Genomic DNA, 17,797 nt, shown 5'->3' on the forward strand with positions numbered 1-17,797 from the left:
ACAAGCTGTATCTTTTCCTCCTTCAAACAGAAAGGTCTGGACGGCTTTGCTGAGAGGTTTCGTACTCTCACTGTGGTGCTTCTGAGCAGCATGTGGCGATGAGCACAGTCCTTTCATCAGGGCTGTTCATGTGACACAGGGTTCACGGGGCCGGCATCGCTCTGCTGTCCTGCCCGGCAGGGCCATCTAGTCGCTGGATCCAGGGAGCGCGGAGCCTGCCTGCAGGGAGGCTCCCGTCCAGGGTCTCTGCACTCAGTCAAATGCTCTCGCTGCCCCGTAGCCCCACTTCTCTTGAACAAGACAGTCCTTAAGGTGGCATTAAGCTAGAACAAGGGTTTTTTTTGTAATTGTGGGAAAGCATAGCTAATAGATTTTCAAATAAGATTCTGGTTATAATGTAAAGCCTGTGTGATTGCCATTTTCAAAACAGTCTATTTTTAGCCAATGTTACACTTACCTCACTCCCTCAGCTGCCAGCTTTACGGGAAGAGGTAGGAGATGACGAGACTGCTATCAAATCTAAAACCTCGACCCCTGCCTCGCCGCGGTCCCTTCGGCTGGACCGCCTGCACACGGGGTCGCTGCGCACAGCCAACCAAGAGGACATCAGGGACGCCCACAAGTAAGCGGCCTGTGTGCACCTCATCAGTTTCAGGAGCCCTGCACCTCTTGTCTTGAAAGAGTTGCAAGGATAATTTTAAAGGAATACCATTGGGTTCAGTGCCTGTGTTTAGTGGTGAACTTCAGGTGCTGTGGAAGAAGAGCTCAGTGACCTCAGTGATTTTAGAAAATGTCCTTTTCTAGAGATTGACTCCTGTGGGAGCTTTCTTCCTGCTCTTGAGAGAGGTCTGCCCGGCCTGGGGCATGTTCCTGATGGTGACGGCCCTCTACCTCTCGGGTTCGCTCTTGAGGGTCCCTCCCGTTTCCTCAGGGGTCTCGTCTCAGGAGACTCTGTCCCCTCCTGTGACTGACACTGTCATTCAGACCACCACCTGAGCTCCTGTCCTGAGCCAGGCAGCACGCGATGGAGGGCACGTGTGGTCACCTGACCAGCAGCCCTGCATGGTGAGCATCGCTCTCCTGTCACGGCTGGGACTGGTCACCCTGCAGGAGGCGGGTGTAACCGCCCGGAACAGGGGAGCTTGCCTTCTCCTGGAGCGTTGTCACCTGCCAAGCAGCGACCCTGAGGACGGGTCGGGGCGCCATCTGCACCAGCTTGCCTGGAGTGAAGCCTTCCTCGGGGGAGAGCTCGAGGCAGAGAATCTCAGGTTCCCGGGGTGGTTGTCTGTGTCCAGGAGCCTGCATTCCTCGTGTGGAGCGTGTTTGGTGAAGGAGACTCCACTGTCTGCTGCGAGGTTGAGGTGTGGCTGTTGCTGGGTGCCCGTTTCTCTCAGTAGCTCTTGTGGAGGGGTGTGTGTTTGCACGAGGGTGCCCGTTAAAGGTCGTTTTCTCTCCCCAAAGCTCGACAGGCTCTGAGGACAGCCCTGAGCACAAGCCCAGCAGCAGCTGCAGCAGCAGGCAGGGCTCGCTGCACAAAGCCCCGAAGAAGAAGGGCATGAAGTCCTCCATCCGCCGCTGGTTTCACAGGAAGGAAAAGGGCCGGCCTGAGCACCCCGGCAAGGAGGTGTTAACACCAGGTGGGTGCTTCACCGTTCAGAGGGAGGAGGCCTGCAGGCATGTCCCTTCTGTGTCTCCCCCATTGTCCCCACGAGGCTCCTGTCACTCACGCTGGGGGTCCTCCTGGGAGCAGGAGCGAAGGAGGCGTCCGTCTTCTCAGTGGGTCTGAGATGATCGGATGAGTTAATGAGTGGATGCGTGGATGGATGGAGGGATGGATTAGTGAGTGGGTGGATGGATGAAGAGATGTCTGGCTGGATGGGTGGATGAACGGAGCATGGAATGAATACAGCAGATGATTGTACTCCAATGCTAGAAACATATTCTACGAATTTGATTGAGTAGGAGCTGGGCAATGATTGTTTCCTCCTAACAGTGACACATGTTTCGAAGCGGCCTAAGTTCTCATCAGTGAGCGGTGAAGTACAATCTGTGGACACCCGACAATGAACAGCCCACCCTCCTTCCTGCCTCCCTCCCCAGGAGCTCATCATGGGTTCTTCCCATGTCCCCCACCCCACCCCACAGCCACACAGGTCCCCCTGGGGTCCCCTCATCACACAAGGTTATCATTAGGCCCTCATCTGGCTTGGCTTCATCTCCTTGAGGACAGGGTATGTTCCTGCCTCTTCAGCCACAAATGTGTTGAGTCTTGTTTGTGCTGGGTGTGGGATGTACACGGGCAAGTGGAGCAGATGTGGTCTGGAGCACAGTTAAGTGGCAAGAGGGAAAAAGAGCAGGTTATTAAATGCTATCCCTTTTATTAATAAATACAATGCTGAGATGGATGGTGCATTGATTCTATACCAGATGCTGTGTGTGCCCCTTACCAAGCAGGTGCTGCCCCCTCCCGATTTACAGAGGAGGACGCAGTGACGATCGGCGGTCAGGGAGCGGTGAGGGCAGGTTCACACCCCTGCAGCGGGCCCAGGCACTCTCCCGAGCCCCAGCCACCTCTCTGGCGGATGCAGCAGGAATGAGACGGTTCTGTGGCATGATGATTCAATGGACATGAGTTGGAGCAAACTCCAGGAGCTAGTGAAGGACAGGAAAGCCTGGAGTGCTGCAGTCCACGGAGTGGCAAAGAGTCGGACACAACTGAGCGACTGAACTAAAACCTGAGTGTGTGCTCCCCTGCTTCAGTCGTGTCTGACTCTTTGCGACCCCAGGGACTGTAGCCCACTAGCTCCTGTGTCCATGGGATTCTCCAGGGAAGAATACTGGAGTGGGTTGCCATGCCCTCCTCCAGGGCATCTTGTCGACCCAGGGATCGAACCCACATCTCTGTTATCTGTTGCATTGGCAAGCAGGATCTTTACCCCTGGCACCACCTGGAAAGCCCCAGTGGACGCTGACAACTAGAAATGCAGAAAATCCGGGCTGCTCCCAAGGTAAACTGGGAGAGCAGCAAGCACAGGTTGTAAAGACAGACACAGGATGAGCGCCAACAGCGCCGACAGAGACAGGCAGGAATGCGGTCACCCACATAAAGGAAACATCTGTGCCGTTCGGAAGAGGGGCCCATCAGCCTTTGGAGAGACAGTTGGAACCGGAATGAAAACCGAGGCCATGGTCTGCAGTGCCCACCCTCACGGCCCGGGTGGTGTGATGTCACTCACCGGGCTTCCCGCGTCCCCAGAGCTGCTGGCGGTAACATCTCTGAGTGCCAGGCTGGGCAGCGTCCCCGTGTGAGGTAAGGCATCACTGCTCTCCTTCCAGTGCTGCTCAGGCCCTCTGTGGGCGGCCACCCTCATCCCCTGGCCTGCCACCCGCTGGGGCCCGGCCCTCCCCCTGGGATCCTTTCAGCCCTTGAGCTTGGGTATTCCCAGCCCTCTGCCACGCTGGACTGGGATGCGACTCAGGACTTAGGCTTGAGATGTCAAGGAGACCTTGAATCTGGAAGGACAGCGCCGTGGGAGCAGGAGAGCAAAGGCCGCACGGGGAGGAAGCAGAGCTGGGGAACCTGCCCACAGCCTCCAGTGCCTCCTGCACATGTGCCTCTCTTTGCCTCTCCTTGGCCTGGACAAACCCCAGCTGCTGCTGCTCCGCAGGTGATTCCTAAAGATGCACCTGCTGCAAGAGCTATTGTCCTGCTGCTCTGGGGCTGCCTGAGTGTGTTCAGGAGCATCAGACAAGTGGGGCTGCCACACCTCATACTGGAGGTGACGGGCCTGATACTGGGGAACGGTTGGAGGGTGGGGGAGGGTCTGAGGGTGGGGGAGGGCCTGATGCTGGACTAGGATGTGATGGTGGACTAGAGCCTGATGCTGGGGGAGGGTCTGATGCTGAGGAGGTGTCTGATGCTGGAGGAGGGCCTGATGCTGGGGGAAGCTCTGATGATGGTGGACAGCCTGCTCCCAGATGTACATGGAGTTGAGGATAAATCTCTATGAGAAATCTTTTTTTCATACTTTCCTGACCACCTTGCTATGTTCTTTTTAACTTAAAGATAATTTTGTGCAGTATCGCTTGATTTCTGCCATACATCAACCTGAATTACCCGTAGGTGTACGTATGTCCCGTCCCTCTTGAATCTCCCTCCCACCTCCCCTTGCTGCATTCTTGTTTCTATGGATATATGAATAATAGACTGTTGACTAACATAACATGAACAGCTCCCACACACAAGTGTGCACACGCACACTCCCTAGTGCATCATTTGGGTCACTGTCAGGGTAGGCCTCGGCTCCCCCGCCCTGGGACCGACGGTGAGCCTCGACACCTGCACTGTGTTCCCACCCTCGGCCCGCTGCCCGCGCCTCAGCAGCAGAGGGGCCCTGTCCCCACAGATGTTGAAGTGATGGAGCCTCTTGTCTCCGGAGCCAAGGGCTGAACACACCGTCGGTCGTCCTCTGGGGACACCTATGCTTCCGCCTTCTGGCCTTTCCATTGTATCCGTCCATTTCTCTTAACACAATGTCCGTGTGATGACTCGGGGTCCCATTACCAGCTCTGGTCTGTTCTCAGTGAGAGTACAGCTTACCCTCCGCACTCTTTATTGGCCCTGGGAAATTTTGCTTCAGCACTTGATTGAAAGAAAGCAATAAATAATCCTGTGATAAAAATAGTTCAAAAGTAGACTGTACATACTTTGTCACATATTCGGTAAGTTCACAAAAGATTAATAGGAAAATAGAATGATAACAATGAATTGTACAAGTAAATTAAAGGTGGAACCCACATGTAAAGAGACATGCTGTCTGTGTCTACCGAGATACCAGCTGCATAATAAATATCGCACCGTGACCTGAACACATCTCTTGCTGGCTTTTTTAATGTGCCGCTGAAAAAGTAAAAGTTACATTTGATACTTATACAATCCAGAACGGCTGTGTCATCACAATCTAAAAATGTACGCCTGGGCCCATTCTTTAAACATGTTTACAAACAGAGGTAAGAAGATGATTTACATACAAATAAGGCCTTTGTCAGAGCTGTGCTCCGCTGTCTGTCTGGGAAGTGGCACCTTCACTGTCCAGCTCCATGGCTCCGCGGCGGGTGCAGGGCATCGCGATTGCTTCCCGAAGCGTCTCACTGGAGAGGAGGGATCCGGGTCCACAGAGACTAGGTTACGGCAGAGAGTTTCATAGTCTTCTTCTAGTCATCCTTTCAGCCCAAATTTCATTAGAAGCTCACATTTAACACTCAGTACTTTTAAATCACTTCATGCTGCAGACAAAAAGCATTTCTTCCTAGAAAAAGTACAGTTTAGGCCAGTGGTTAAAATCCAACAACAATTGGTTGAAATTAAGTTTGCTTATCTCAGAGGGATGGTTGGAGAGCCTGGTTACATTCTGGAAGGATAATGCACACCGTGTCATGATGATTTTACAACTGCAGGAAAACCCCTTCTCTCATGGTTTAACATTTAACAATTAAACAAGAGTAATTACAGTAAATGCATCATTTTCCAAAGCCCTATATTTGTTCATAGGATTTATACAGACAAACACTACAGTACATTTGTTTGAAAGACTAAAATCAGGTATCAGAACATGAATTGATCTGAAAGGATATTTATAGTCAGAATATACAAGAAAAAGTAAGTAATAATAGGAATGAAGCCATAAGTTTACATAAATATAAGAAACATTAAATTCTAAAGTATTTTCTCTATGGAATTCATGAATTTTTCACTAATTAAAAACCCTGTAGTAAAATATCTTTGGGTCCATGTAACAAGTATCAGCAGAGTAAAGATTGCATGGAGTTCAAAATGTAGTCTTTGTCGTATACTGGACGCTGTATAATCATCTGGAGAATTAGTGCAGGTAAACTGGAAACACACAGACGAATCAGTCCTGGGACGGCAGCTGGTGCCCGAGCCCCTGCCCCTCCGGACACCCCCTCCACCCCATTCGGGGCCTCAGCTGCTTTGAGAATTCAGAGAAACATGGAGGACCAAGCAGATCAAGGAGAGAACTCTGTGGCTGACCTTATTCTGATATATAGCTAAAAGCTGCTGATTAAAAAAAACTCAAAAGCCCAATCCAGCTTTCTAGCTGAGACGTGACCAGGACAGAGCAGACAGCCTCCTGCCCTCAGAGCAGCTCCAGTAGGGCTGGGCCCTGGGCTGGACCCACCAGAGGCCCACCCAGAGAGGCACCTGCAAGGGAGGGAGGCCCCTCAGCGGCGGCCGAGCCCCAGATGCCAGTGCACCTCCGTGTGAAACGCTGGCCTCCACACGGAGAGGCCCAGGGCAGTGCAGCCTCGTGAACCCTGACACTCTGGGCCCTGCTCCCTCCGAGAATGTGCACGCAGGGCGTGGCCGGCAGCACCGCCGCTGTGGGAGGGACACCCGTGTGCGCAGACGTGAGGGAGCCTCGGCCGTGCTCTCACCACTCCGGCGGCAGCGGGGCGCTAGGGTCATGTTCTCTGCTGCTGAGGGCTCCCTGGGCCGACCTCCGGAGACCCACTGACCCTCCACTCCCGGAGCGTGGGCTCCATGCCCCCCGGGACCAGACTGGCCTGTACTCACCCCGAAGGTCAGCAGGAGCAAATCCTGACTGTAGTGAAATCCAGCCTCTGCGTTCCCACCACGCTGCCCTGTCCCACGAGTGCAGGAGGAAACGTGCAAACACAGAGTGCGGTTCATCATGTAACGTCACGAGGGGCATGAGGACACACACACATGCGCACAGCAGTGCCCACTCCTACTGAGGGTCTGGGGAAACTTCTTGAGGGTGGATGAGCCAGAGAGAGCAGCCTGGGGGCTGCCACGTGGGGGACCCTGCCACCCGGGGAGGGAGTGGGGAGGGTGGTCACACTAGAGCAGCAAACGGCACATTCGATGACAGAAACGCCATCGTGGGGACAGCCACTCCCTGTGAGCAGCTGCCAGTCTCTCATTAGACCTCCGGATTCACAGGGCTGCTGGACCTCTCTTCCAGCCCTCACAGGATCTGTGAGATGGGACATGGGGAGGGACTGGCTACTTGCGGGTCAGAGGCCAGGCACTGGTGGCCTGAGCCCCGCAATCTGCTGTCCTGGGGGCTGGGCTGCTCTCCCCAGGCCGCTTCAGGGAGGGCAGAGCACGGGGCTCATCTAAGAAAGGGGAAACTCAGTCTCAGACTCCCTCGGAAATGTCACCACTGACGTTTTCTCGTCACAACACAGTCTGTAGGGCCCAATGGGTCAGCCCTGACCCCCAAGCCGCGCTCCAAGTTGACTAAGAAATCTACAGAAACCGCTAGCAGAAACCCGCTGCTCCCAATTGAACGTTTTCCATCTTCCCCTGGGCCCACCAGGAACACATCTGATGAGTCTCTGGCCAGGCTTCCAGAGAGGGCTGAAGACAGTGGGGGCTGCTGATGGAGCAGGCCACCTGTCCAAGCCCTTCTGATACTAAGAGCCCCAGACACCTGCTGCACTGTGACTTCAAAAGCCATGAAAACAACCCAGTTACACGGTTTATGCCCTGCCTATCTCATGCGGTTTGTAAAAGGTCACCTCCAATATATTCCCAACACCTCGCTCTAGGATTGTTTCTAATTTATCTAAACTCTAATGTCTATGTCACCTGTCCATCTGACAGGGAAATGTTGGATTTATAATGAAGAGAATGGAAAATAAAAAAGCAAGCAGTGAGACTCTTCAATCGATTGAAAGCTAAGCTACAGTTAAGAATTATAAAAATGAGCTGCATGCTCCTTGGAAGAAAAATGCTGTTTAAAAAAGGAGAGAGGCACTGGGTCTCCCCCACCCCTGGTTAAGCGTATTATTGATTTCTGGCGAAGAGACAATGCAGCTTCCCCATAAGCCCCCTCACCAAAAGTGCCCAGCTTAGCACAGGCTTTCCCTAAATATACTTTGCTCTGTGAGAGCAAGTGAGAGCAAAGCTTATTAATCTACTCACGGGAAGGGCTAATAACAGGAAAAAATGCACCAAAGAGACCCTCCAGGCCCTGTTCCCATGAGGTAAGCAACACTCTCTCTGGGGTGGGCACAGCCAACCGTGGAGAAAGCATCCAGTGAGACACCCCTGTCACAGATGGGACACTGGGGCGGGGTGGTTGGTGCAGAAGGCAACTTCTGACCCACAGAGCCTGACCCCGGCCCAGGCTGTCTGGCCGTCTATCTTGCCATCAAGTGGGGACACAGCGGCCCTGAGCACCCGGCCTGAACTAGCAGCGTTCTCTTTCAGAGAGGCTGTCAGAGGGAAAACCAGAGCTGAGATTGAAAGGGCAGCTGCCAGGCCGTGTATTTATGGCCCGGCCGAACTCAGGGGAGGACCTCTCCCGGCCTCACCTTCTTCGTTCACCCCTTTGACTGACAGTGTGCAAGGGACCGACGACGGTGAGGACGGGGGGAGGACAGGCAGGTGGACACTGCTGTCACTGAATTTGGACTCGGCCATCCTCCCAGTGGGGAGAGTCCTTGAGAGGCAACTGGTGTGGCCTGAGAGCGACCCTACTGTTTTACAAAAGAACTCTTGAGTGCTGCCGGCCACACACACATCTCTACAAGCATGGGTGTCAATCTAATGCTCTGAGAACAGACATGTGTCTTGGTTTTATTAGTTGCAAGAATATGCTAGCATTCAACCAGACAAGAACTTGAAGAAAAACCAGCACAACTGTTAAATGTTTATAAACAGGTGTTAGGATTCCCTGTACAACACTGCCCCTGGGGCGTGCGATGGCACTGAAGAGCCCTGTAACCTGGGAAGCAGGCCATTCCAGCTCATCCACATTCTAGCCCAGGGCTGCACACGCCGTCCGACCTGTCACCTACCGTCCGGCTGCATCTTCTTTGGCTGCACCGAGGGCGAGGGCAGAGAGGACGGGACCCGGAAGTTTGTGGGCAGAGTCTCTGTGCACCCAGCAGCTAAGCCACGGACATCCTTTGGTCTGAATTGTTTCCTCCAAGAAGGTGCCTTCCTAAAGCTTTTATCTACATTTGGAAATTACAGGACAGACAAAAAGACAATTTAAAACAAAGAACAAAACAAAAAGCCACTAGCCCTTTAAAATGGCTGAGTTTGCTACTGCACTTTTGTCCAGGAGTATCTGACCCGTTTGTGATGACCATGTGACTGATCTGCCCAAACTGGGAACAGAGGAGCATGGCACAAGGTGGGATCACACGCGTACCTGGACCCTGACTGGACCCTAACTGGACCGCCCTGGCTACCTGTGTGGACAGTTAGCAGATTTTACTTAATGGAAACATTTTCAAGCTGTAACCAGTTCTGTCTCACGCTGGGACAGAGCCAATGGATGCTTCTTCAGGTGTCCCATTCTCCTTGTCAAATCAAGTGTCCTTAAGGTCCAATGAAGACAAGAACTATAGTGTGGCCCTGAGCAGCCAACAGAATGGGCAAGGCCTGGAGAGGCCCAGGGTGGGAGGGCACCGAGACCTCCACGCCCCTCACCCCACCACCCGTGTCCCACACGCACCCAAGCCCGGCCGACCTCTGGGGGTCATGGAAGCCCTCTGGGCCCCGAGGCCCGGCCAGGCGACTCCTGGCCTCAGGTTGGCGGGGTTCGGGTGCATGGCGTCATCGGCAGGCCAGAGTCCGGGTCGCCAGTCTTGCTGCTCAACTACAGCGTGCACCCCCTAAAGAGATGTGCAGCCAGCTTGGCCAACTGGCAGGTCAGGCAGGTCAGAGCTAAAGGGAGGCGCAGTGCAAGGCTCTTAGGGCGCCCGGCGGCAGCTGTCTCCGTCTAGGGCCATAGCAGCCTGAAAATACCCGATTTCTTCTGATCTCGTAAGCTAAGGAGAGTCAGGCCTCCCTTAGTCCTTGGATGGGAGACCACCTGGGAATACCTGGTGTTGTAGCCTTTTTGCCTCCCCTCTCCTTTAGCCCCCGGCCCGCGTCCCAACTCTTGGGCCCCTGCAGCCCGAGCCCTTCCCATGAAGGCGGGAGTGGGTGGCCGGGGCCCCGACTCCCGCTGCAGACCTGGGTTGCCTCCGCACAGCTCCGAGCCCCTAAGCATTTGGCTTCCAGGAAACCAGACAACCGGCCCTGGAGTCTCCGTCTGGGGCTCCCTTGGCATGCCTCAGGAAATCCCGGCAGCTGGGGCTCCAGCCCCCAGCCCCAGCACCAGCCTCACAGGCGATCTCGCACAGACGGTGCATGGATCTTGCTGAGTTTTACTTTGGGTGGATATATGCCTGAGAGTGGGACTGCTGAAGAATATGGTACTTCGAGTTTTAGTTCCTTGAGGGGCCTCCATACTCTTTTCCATAGTGGTTGCACCAACTTCCATTCCTACTAACAGTGGAGGAGAGTTCCCTTTTCCCCACAACCTCTCCAGCATTTGTTATGGACAGACTTTGCAATGAGGATCATTTGGACTACGGTGAAGTGGTCCCTCCATGGAGTTGGGAGTTGAGCCTCTCCAGTAATTAGTCATGTGGAGCAAGATGTCCTTTTTCAAATGCAGATCCAATTCTATCCCCTACCTCCCTGCTCAAACTGCGCTTGTCTTTCCCCATCAATATTTAATATACGACCAAATCCCTTCATTGCTTGCTCCCCACTTTCTTCTCTTGTCACTGGGATGCCCTCTGCACTCTTTGGGTTACATCCCATAGGGCATTTTTCATTTCTTGAATGCATTAAGGTTCCCTTGTCACATAGCCTTCCAAGATGCTATTTTTCCTGCCTGAAATTCTTCCTGCATCTGAACCCCGGTGTACGTTCATTCAAAGAAGGGATCTCAGCTCAATCAAGACTCTGAAAAGCCTTCTCTGACACCCAGTTTTTGGTGAGGGAAGAGGCCCCTATAGAAGTTCTCAAAGGATCTGCCTGGTATTTATCATTAGATTCGTCTCAGTGAGAGTAGGAGCTCTGTATCTTCTTCTCTCAGCATTCTATTTCCAGAAACGGATTCCATGCCTCCTAGCTCATACTAGGTGCTCAGTTTTTATTCAGTGCTCCCTTTTATTCAGGGCTCCCTTGGCGTGCCTCAGGCAATCCCAGGGGCTGCACCTGCACCAGCCCCAGCCCCTGCCCCAGCCCCAGCCCCAGCCCCAGCCCCAGCCCCAGCCTCGCAGGCCATCGCGCGTGCTCGTGCGGGCCCGCGTGCACACAGAGACACAAGTGCACAGACGGTGCCTGTATCTTGTGGAGTTCTACGTTTGGTGGATCTATGCCTGGGAGTGGGACTGCTGAATCATCAGGTACTGCTCGTTTTCCGTTCTTCAGGAACCTCCATACTCTTTTCCATAGTGGCTCTACCAACTCACATTCCTACTAACAGTGGAGGCGAGTTCCCTTTTCTCCACATCCTCTCCAGCATTTGTTATGGACAGACTTTTCCATGAGGACCATTCTGACTAATGTGAAGTGGTACCTCCTCATAGTTTTGAGTTGAGTCTCTCCAGTCATTGGTGATGTGGAGCAAGATGACCTATTTTAAATGCAGATCCAATTCTATCCCCTACCTCCCTGCTCAAACTGCTCTTGTATTTTCCCATCATGTTTAATATACGACCAAATCCCATTGTTGCTTGCTCCCTACTTTCTTCTCTGATCTCTTTTCACTGGGATGCCCTCTGCCCTCTTTGGGTTACATCCCATAGGGCATTTTTCATTTCTTGTAGGTCCTAAGGTTTCCTTGTCACATAGCCTTCCAAGATGCTATTTTTCCTGCCTGAAATTCTTCCTGCATCTCAAGCCTGGTGTACGTTGGTTCAACCTATGGATTTCAACTTGGTGATGACTCTGAAAAGCCTTCCCTGACACCCAGTTTTTGGTGAGGGAAGAGGCCCCTGTAGAAGTGCTCAAAGTATCCGCCTGGTATTTATCACTGGATTGGTGTCCGTGAAAGCAGGAACTGTATGTCTCCTTCTCTCAGCATTCTATTTCCAGAAACAGATTCCATGCCTCCTAGCTCATAGTAGGTGCTAAGTATTTATTCAGTGTGTGAAAGACAGAAACGTTCTTTGAAGCCTCAACTTTGCACTTGGCTCAGCACTTTTGATCTCTTTGTATCTTTGTCGATTCAATTCTTTTCTTTCTTCTGGTGATGTGCACGCGATATTCAAGGCACAATCGAAGGCATGAAGACACAGCAATAAGCATAGGTTCTTGCTCTCAAGGAACTCGTACAGCAGATTTCCATTGTTTAGGGTTTTTAGAATGCTCTAGAACCAGGTCAACTCTTAGCATTATCCATTCCATTTCAAAGAAAGGTCATGTTACTTACATAGCAAAGGGGGAGGCCTGCCAGCTTTGAGTCCCACACTTACACCTTTACCATTTCAGGCAACTCTTGTGGTTCCTTCTGTAGGTGTGTGGCTCTTCCAGAAATGTGAAGATCTTGCACAGGCCTCAGACTTTTGTGGGATTTTGAATCAGCAAGAAAGCTTCCCATGATAGGTTCCAGAGCACCACCTCAAATGGTCAGTGGCGAATGGAGTGGATTCCAGGGATATGTTAACCAGCATCACTGGTGCTTCTGTGCCTACAGACTCAATGCAGTGGGCAGGGCCTGGACTGTCCACTGGGTCTGATGTAGAAGGGAAAGAAGGGCTTCCCCACCACTGTTTATAGCCTTGTGACTAGAAACGGTCCCCAAACAATAATCAGACAAACAAGAGTATCCCAGGTCGTAGCCCATGAGATGAAGGAACGAAGCGGCTGGGTGAGATGGAGCCAAGGGGAAAGGTTGCTCTTTTTCTCTCCACCTCTCCTCCTTTCTTCCTAGAGGCCTTAGGGATTCATCATGGAGATTTGAAATAAAGCTCACAAGAGTCATATTTGTGGAATACAGAGTTTGCATTGAACCAACTATAAAAAATGACGAGAGTTTAACCTGCCACATGTTTCTTTCCAAAAAAAGGCAATTGCTTTTCCATTGTGGGGTTTCTATGTTGCCTTGTTCAAGTAGCCTTCATAGTAAAAACAAACAAAAACTAAAGAAAGATTCAAAGGTAGCAACAAAGGACACCTTCCGTTTCTGAAATCCTCTTTCCACTTTGTAGCACACGAGGTCTTTCCTGTGCATTTTGACTAGGGAATTAGCAGGATCCTGGCTGGGATGGGAAGGCATGTGCCTGCAGGAGACTTGGGTTGGATCCCTGGGTCGGGAAGGTGCCCTGGAGAAGGAAATGGCAACCCCCTCCAGTATTCTTGCCTGGGAAATGCCATGGACAGAGGAGCCTGACAAGCCGCAGTCCATGGGTCGATCAGAGTTGGGCACAGCTGAGCAACTAAGAACAGAAGCATTTCCAAGGCCCACACTCAAGTGTGTGTGTGCTTGGCGTGTCGTGTCCTGTCTGTCTGTCTGTCTGTATCTCCCTCTCGCCATCTTGGAGTCTGTCTAGGAAGCTTCGTCTCTTTCTGCCTCTGTCTCTCCTGACAGCCGGGCGCCGATCCGTTCCTCCAGCCCTGGCCTCTAAAGGGAGCTATGGCTCTGGCTGAGGAGCTGGCGCCGGGAGGCTGTCTCCCTGGGCGTGGGTGTGTGCGAGTGTCTGTGTGTCTGTCCGTGTGCCTGCCTGTCACTGCTCTCTTAGGAAGGTGGTGTGCTTGGCGGGCGGCCTGGGGGCAAGGGGGTGTGGCCTCAGGAGGGCAAGGGGCGGGGCTGGGGCGCTCCAGTCGACCGCGCCTCCGCGGCTCCCCGTGGGTCTGGGCACCGCTCAGGGCCCCGGCTGGGCTGCGCCTAGGCCCACAGGACGCTCTGAGGCCCGCAGGCCGTGGCGGGGGGATGGGGGCCCGTTTGGTGGGGCCGTCTGGAGGCGGGAGGCGGTGTTGCCGGAAGCCAGACACCTGCGGGGCCGCGTGGCCCTGAGCAGCGATCGGGATGGGGGCAGACTCCTCAAGTCATTTTTCTCATCTTCCCACTGAGCAGACCAGAGTGGATCAGATAGGAGTTCTCATTACTTGCTTCAAATTTATGACGAGAGCTAATGTAATTTTAGTACATTTGAGGGGGGAGTTGTCGTAACTTAGATTTTTGTCCACGCTACACTTTGTGTGGGATCTTATTTCCCTGACCAGGAATTAAAACCCGTGACCCCTGCCAAAGTTTGGAGTCTTAACTACTGGGTCTCTGGGGAAGTCCACTCTAAGTTTCGACCGAACTGGTGGAATTCCGATGTGCCTTAGTATGTTTCCGGCTATACTGTGAGGCTGAGAGGAGTTATCGGGCCTGAATTCGAGCATGAGGTTAAAGGTGCTCCTTTGTGCACCCCCCCCCACCCCCCGCAGCTGCTGCTGGAGCACCTGGAGTGCCTGGTTCCCCGGTACGCACTGTCCCTCTGGATGATGGTGGGCAGGCGGCAGGCACAGTCCCCAGCCAGCATGACCAGCAAGGTGGAGGTGCTCAGGGCACTGAAATTGCTCTTTGAGCACCACAAGGTCCTGGACGAGAAGCTACCAGCCCCCCGGCCATCCTGGAGTTGTACACTTGCTGCCTTGTTAGGTGGATGATGCACGTATTTATGTAACTAGTTGACTTTTGAGCTTCTTGAATTCTTGTATATACATTTGTTTCTGTAAGAAGTCTAAAGTTTTATATGGTTAAACAGCGTTGCCTGCATACATGCTCAGTCATGTCTGAATCTTTCCAACCCTGTGGACTATAGTCCACCACGCTCCTCTGTTCATGGGGCTTCCCAGGCATGAATACTGGAGTGGGTGGCCATCTTCTACTCCAGGGAATCTTCCCGACCCAGGGATCGATCCTGCCCTCTTACATTGGCAGGCGGATTCTTTACCACTGAGCCATCTGGGAAGCCCCCAGTTAAAAAGTATTAGCTGGCATGAATGTCTCAAGATGTATTATATTCTGTATATCAACTTGCAGTGAAAAACTGGGTAATAGAATTAATTTAGGATAACATTTTGTTCTCTCAAGCTTAGAATTTAAAGCTGTTAACAAGCAGATTTTCTTGACGTTAAGATCAGAGAGAGAAAGGTATTCTGTTACAGTATCCATGTATTAGGGTGAGTATACACTAAGAAGTGTAGTAAGGTATAAACTCACATCAACACACAGTGACTCGGCCCCTTTTATTTGAGTTGAGAGCGCGGTTACGAGGAACGCTCGAAAGGTGTAGTTTGTTAGAAGAATTAGGTGCCACACATAAAGAGGTAAGTTTGATCAGTCATCGTGTAATTTCAGTTAAGGGTTTGTCGTTTGAATCCTTTCATTTTAAGAAAAAATGAAGGCTGTAATGGTGGGCATCAGATGTTCTTTATCTTTCTGATTGAGGACCCACCCACCTGGGTTATTTTAGTGACTAGTAAACTAGCCTTTTGGAGAAGGCAATGGCACCCCATCCAGTACTCTTGCCTGGAAAATCCCATGGACGGAGGAGCCTGGTAGGCTGCGGTCCATGGGGTTGCGAAGACTGGACACGACTGAGCGACTTCCCTTTCACTTTTCACTTTCATGCACTGGAGAAGGAAATGGCAACCCACTCCAGTGTTCTTGCCTGGAGAATCCCAGGGATGGGGGAGCCTGGTGGGCTGCCGTCTTTGGGGTCACACAGAGTCGGAGATGACTGATGTGACTTAGCAAACTAGCCTTGTGGCTCAGGGCTGCAGGATGTCTTCAGTACCCCTTTGTCCAGGAGAAGACAAATTCTGACTCTAATCACCTGGTGGTATTCAGGATGGATTGCATCAGCATGTATTTTCTTTCTATGTTGTGTTTTCAGGTTCGAGTTGAGTTTTGCCAGGTGGAGCTTTGCTGTCTTTACTATTTGTTTACTCTGATTCAATTTTTTGGTTTATCCACATTTATCCACAGTCAGGGCTTCCATGTAAAATTGGGTTCATTTCCTGATAGACTTGAGCTGCTCTGAATGTCGCTGACGAGACATGGTCCTCTCATGCCCAGGTGCAGACTCTGAAGGAGCAGGACTGGGAGCGTGCGCAGCAAGCCAGCGTGCTGGCCGACGTGGCCCAGGTGTTCGAGAGTGACGAGGGCATGTCTGACGGCGAGGGTGACAGGGTCACCCTCTTCAGCTCAGCCACTCAGCTGTTGCCCAGCAGGCAGGCCGATGCCAAGACTCTGACTGATGTTGCAAGAGCAGCTGGACGCCATCAACGAAGAGATCCGGTAGGTGATCCCGTACTCAGCTCCCCAGAAACGTGGTTTATCTGAAGACATGCCTTCTCCTAGGGAACTCTGAGTGTTCCATAGTAAGAAACCTGACCTCAGGTCTGCTTCAAGAATTTTCAGTTTTGAGATTGCCCTTGATTATAGAGCTCGGTCAGCCGGGGTGTTCTGTTGACGGTGTGGTGTCAGCACTCTGTGGGGGGGTGTTGTGGGGTGTCCCCCCTCAACTCTGAGCCACAAGGTGGGTGAGGTGCCGAGGTGGTGTCCCCTGCAGCCCGTGCACCCTCCTGTGTCCCTTGGAGCCAACCCTGTTCTGCTGAAAGGCCACCTAGAACAGAAAAGCTGGGGTTTTGGGGTTGGCAAATTCCCACTCAGATCTGCATTTTCCTTTTTAACTTAATACAGTGTGAGAATTGGCTGGTTGTAAGACAGTGGTCCAAGAACATGTGTTTGAGTTTTTCTCATCTCATCAGTATATTTAAGATGTTTTCTTTAGACACCGTCTTGGCAGTTATAACAATGTACAAAACGGGATAGAATCCAAAGGCCGGCCTCGTGGTGAGCAGGGGGCCTTGGGTCTGGGTGCAGCCGAGTGGCTGGGGGCCCCGGGGCCTGCCTGGTGCCACACCTGCACAGCTATGCCCGTGTCCCGGGTCCATGTTCAGAGTGGCCGCAGGCCGATGACCCTGCACAGGACCAGGCAGAGGCTGCTGCTCAGACTGTTCTCATCACGTCAGCCCAGGCCAAGGTGCCTATTCCTTTCAGCCGAGCGCGGGGGGCCGGGAGAAAGGCAGGGGGTAAACGGGACAACCAGCAAACGCAGGTGGTGCCGCCTGCCCATTTGACGGCGACACAGACAGCTTTGTGGGCTGTGTTGGAGCACAGACGAGCTCAGAAAGATGGTCTTTCCACGTCCCCACAGGAAATGTGGAATGGTTATATATTAATATTTTTATTTTTATAGCAAGTTGTCAAGTAAAAGTGATTTTTCCTTATGTGACAAGTTGAGTTGATTTAATGGTAAATTCTGTCCATCAACTTGTTATCAACAGTGAAAACCTTTCAAGATGTAGAAGTAGAAGTGAAGCTGGAGAATTTACTTCCTCTAAGAATCTTGTATTTTAATTTGAAAATCATTTTATTTGCATCATCTTGTATTTAAACTGCTATATAAAATCATCCACGACACATTAGAGGAGAAGAGCAGAAACCGTGAATTCTAGGTTAATGTAGCACATTGATATGAATCCAGAAACTCGCACAAAGCTGGTGCAGAACTTCATCTAGTGATGCGTGTGTACATATTCAACCTTAAATTAAAAAAAAAAAGAAAGATCAACTCAGCACTTCATCTGGTCTGTAGACTTGTGTTTACAAACTCCAGATTGTACATGAATTGCTGTTTTGATTGTACCGAGTTCCCGATTCCCAGTGGAAAAGGCTTGCAGCACTGATGTGCATCTCTGCCCTGAGAGCAGGGGAGATAAAGGTTGTCAACATCAGGCATCTCCTCACAGGAAGAGCGTCGCCACCAGAGTCCCTTCAGAATGTTGGAGCAAAGACATGAAATCAAGTTTGAATGATCAGGGGCCAGTTTGTAAGACTCAGTGCTAAGTTATTCTAAGTTTGAGAATATTCAAAAGAGGAAAAGTCGAACCTTTTGT

The sequence above is a fragment of the Capricornis sumatraensis genome, chromosome 3 (genome assembly GCF_032405125.1).
Source record: "Capricornis sumatraensis isolate serow.1 chromosome 3, serow.2, whole genome shotgun sequence".
Classification (NCBI taxonomy): Eukaryota; Metazoa; Chordata; class Mammalia; order Artiodactyla; family Bovidae; genus Capricornis; species Capricornis sumatraensis.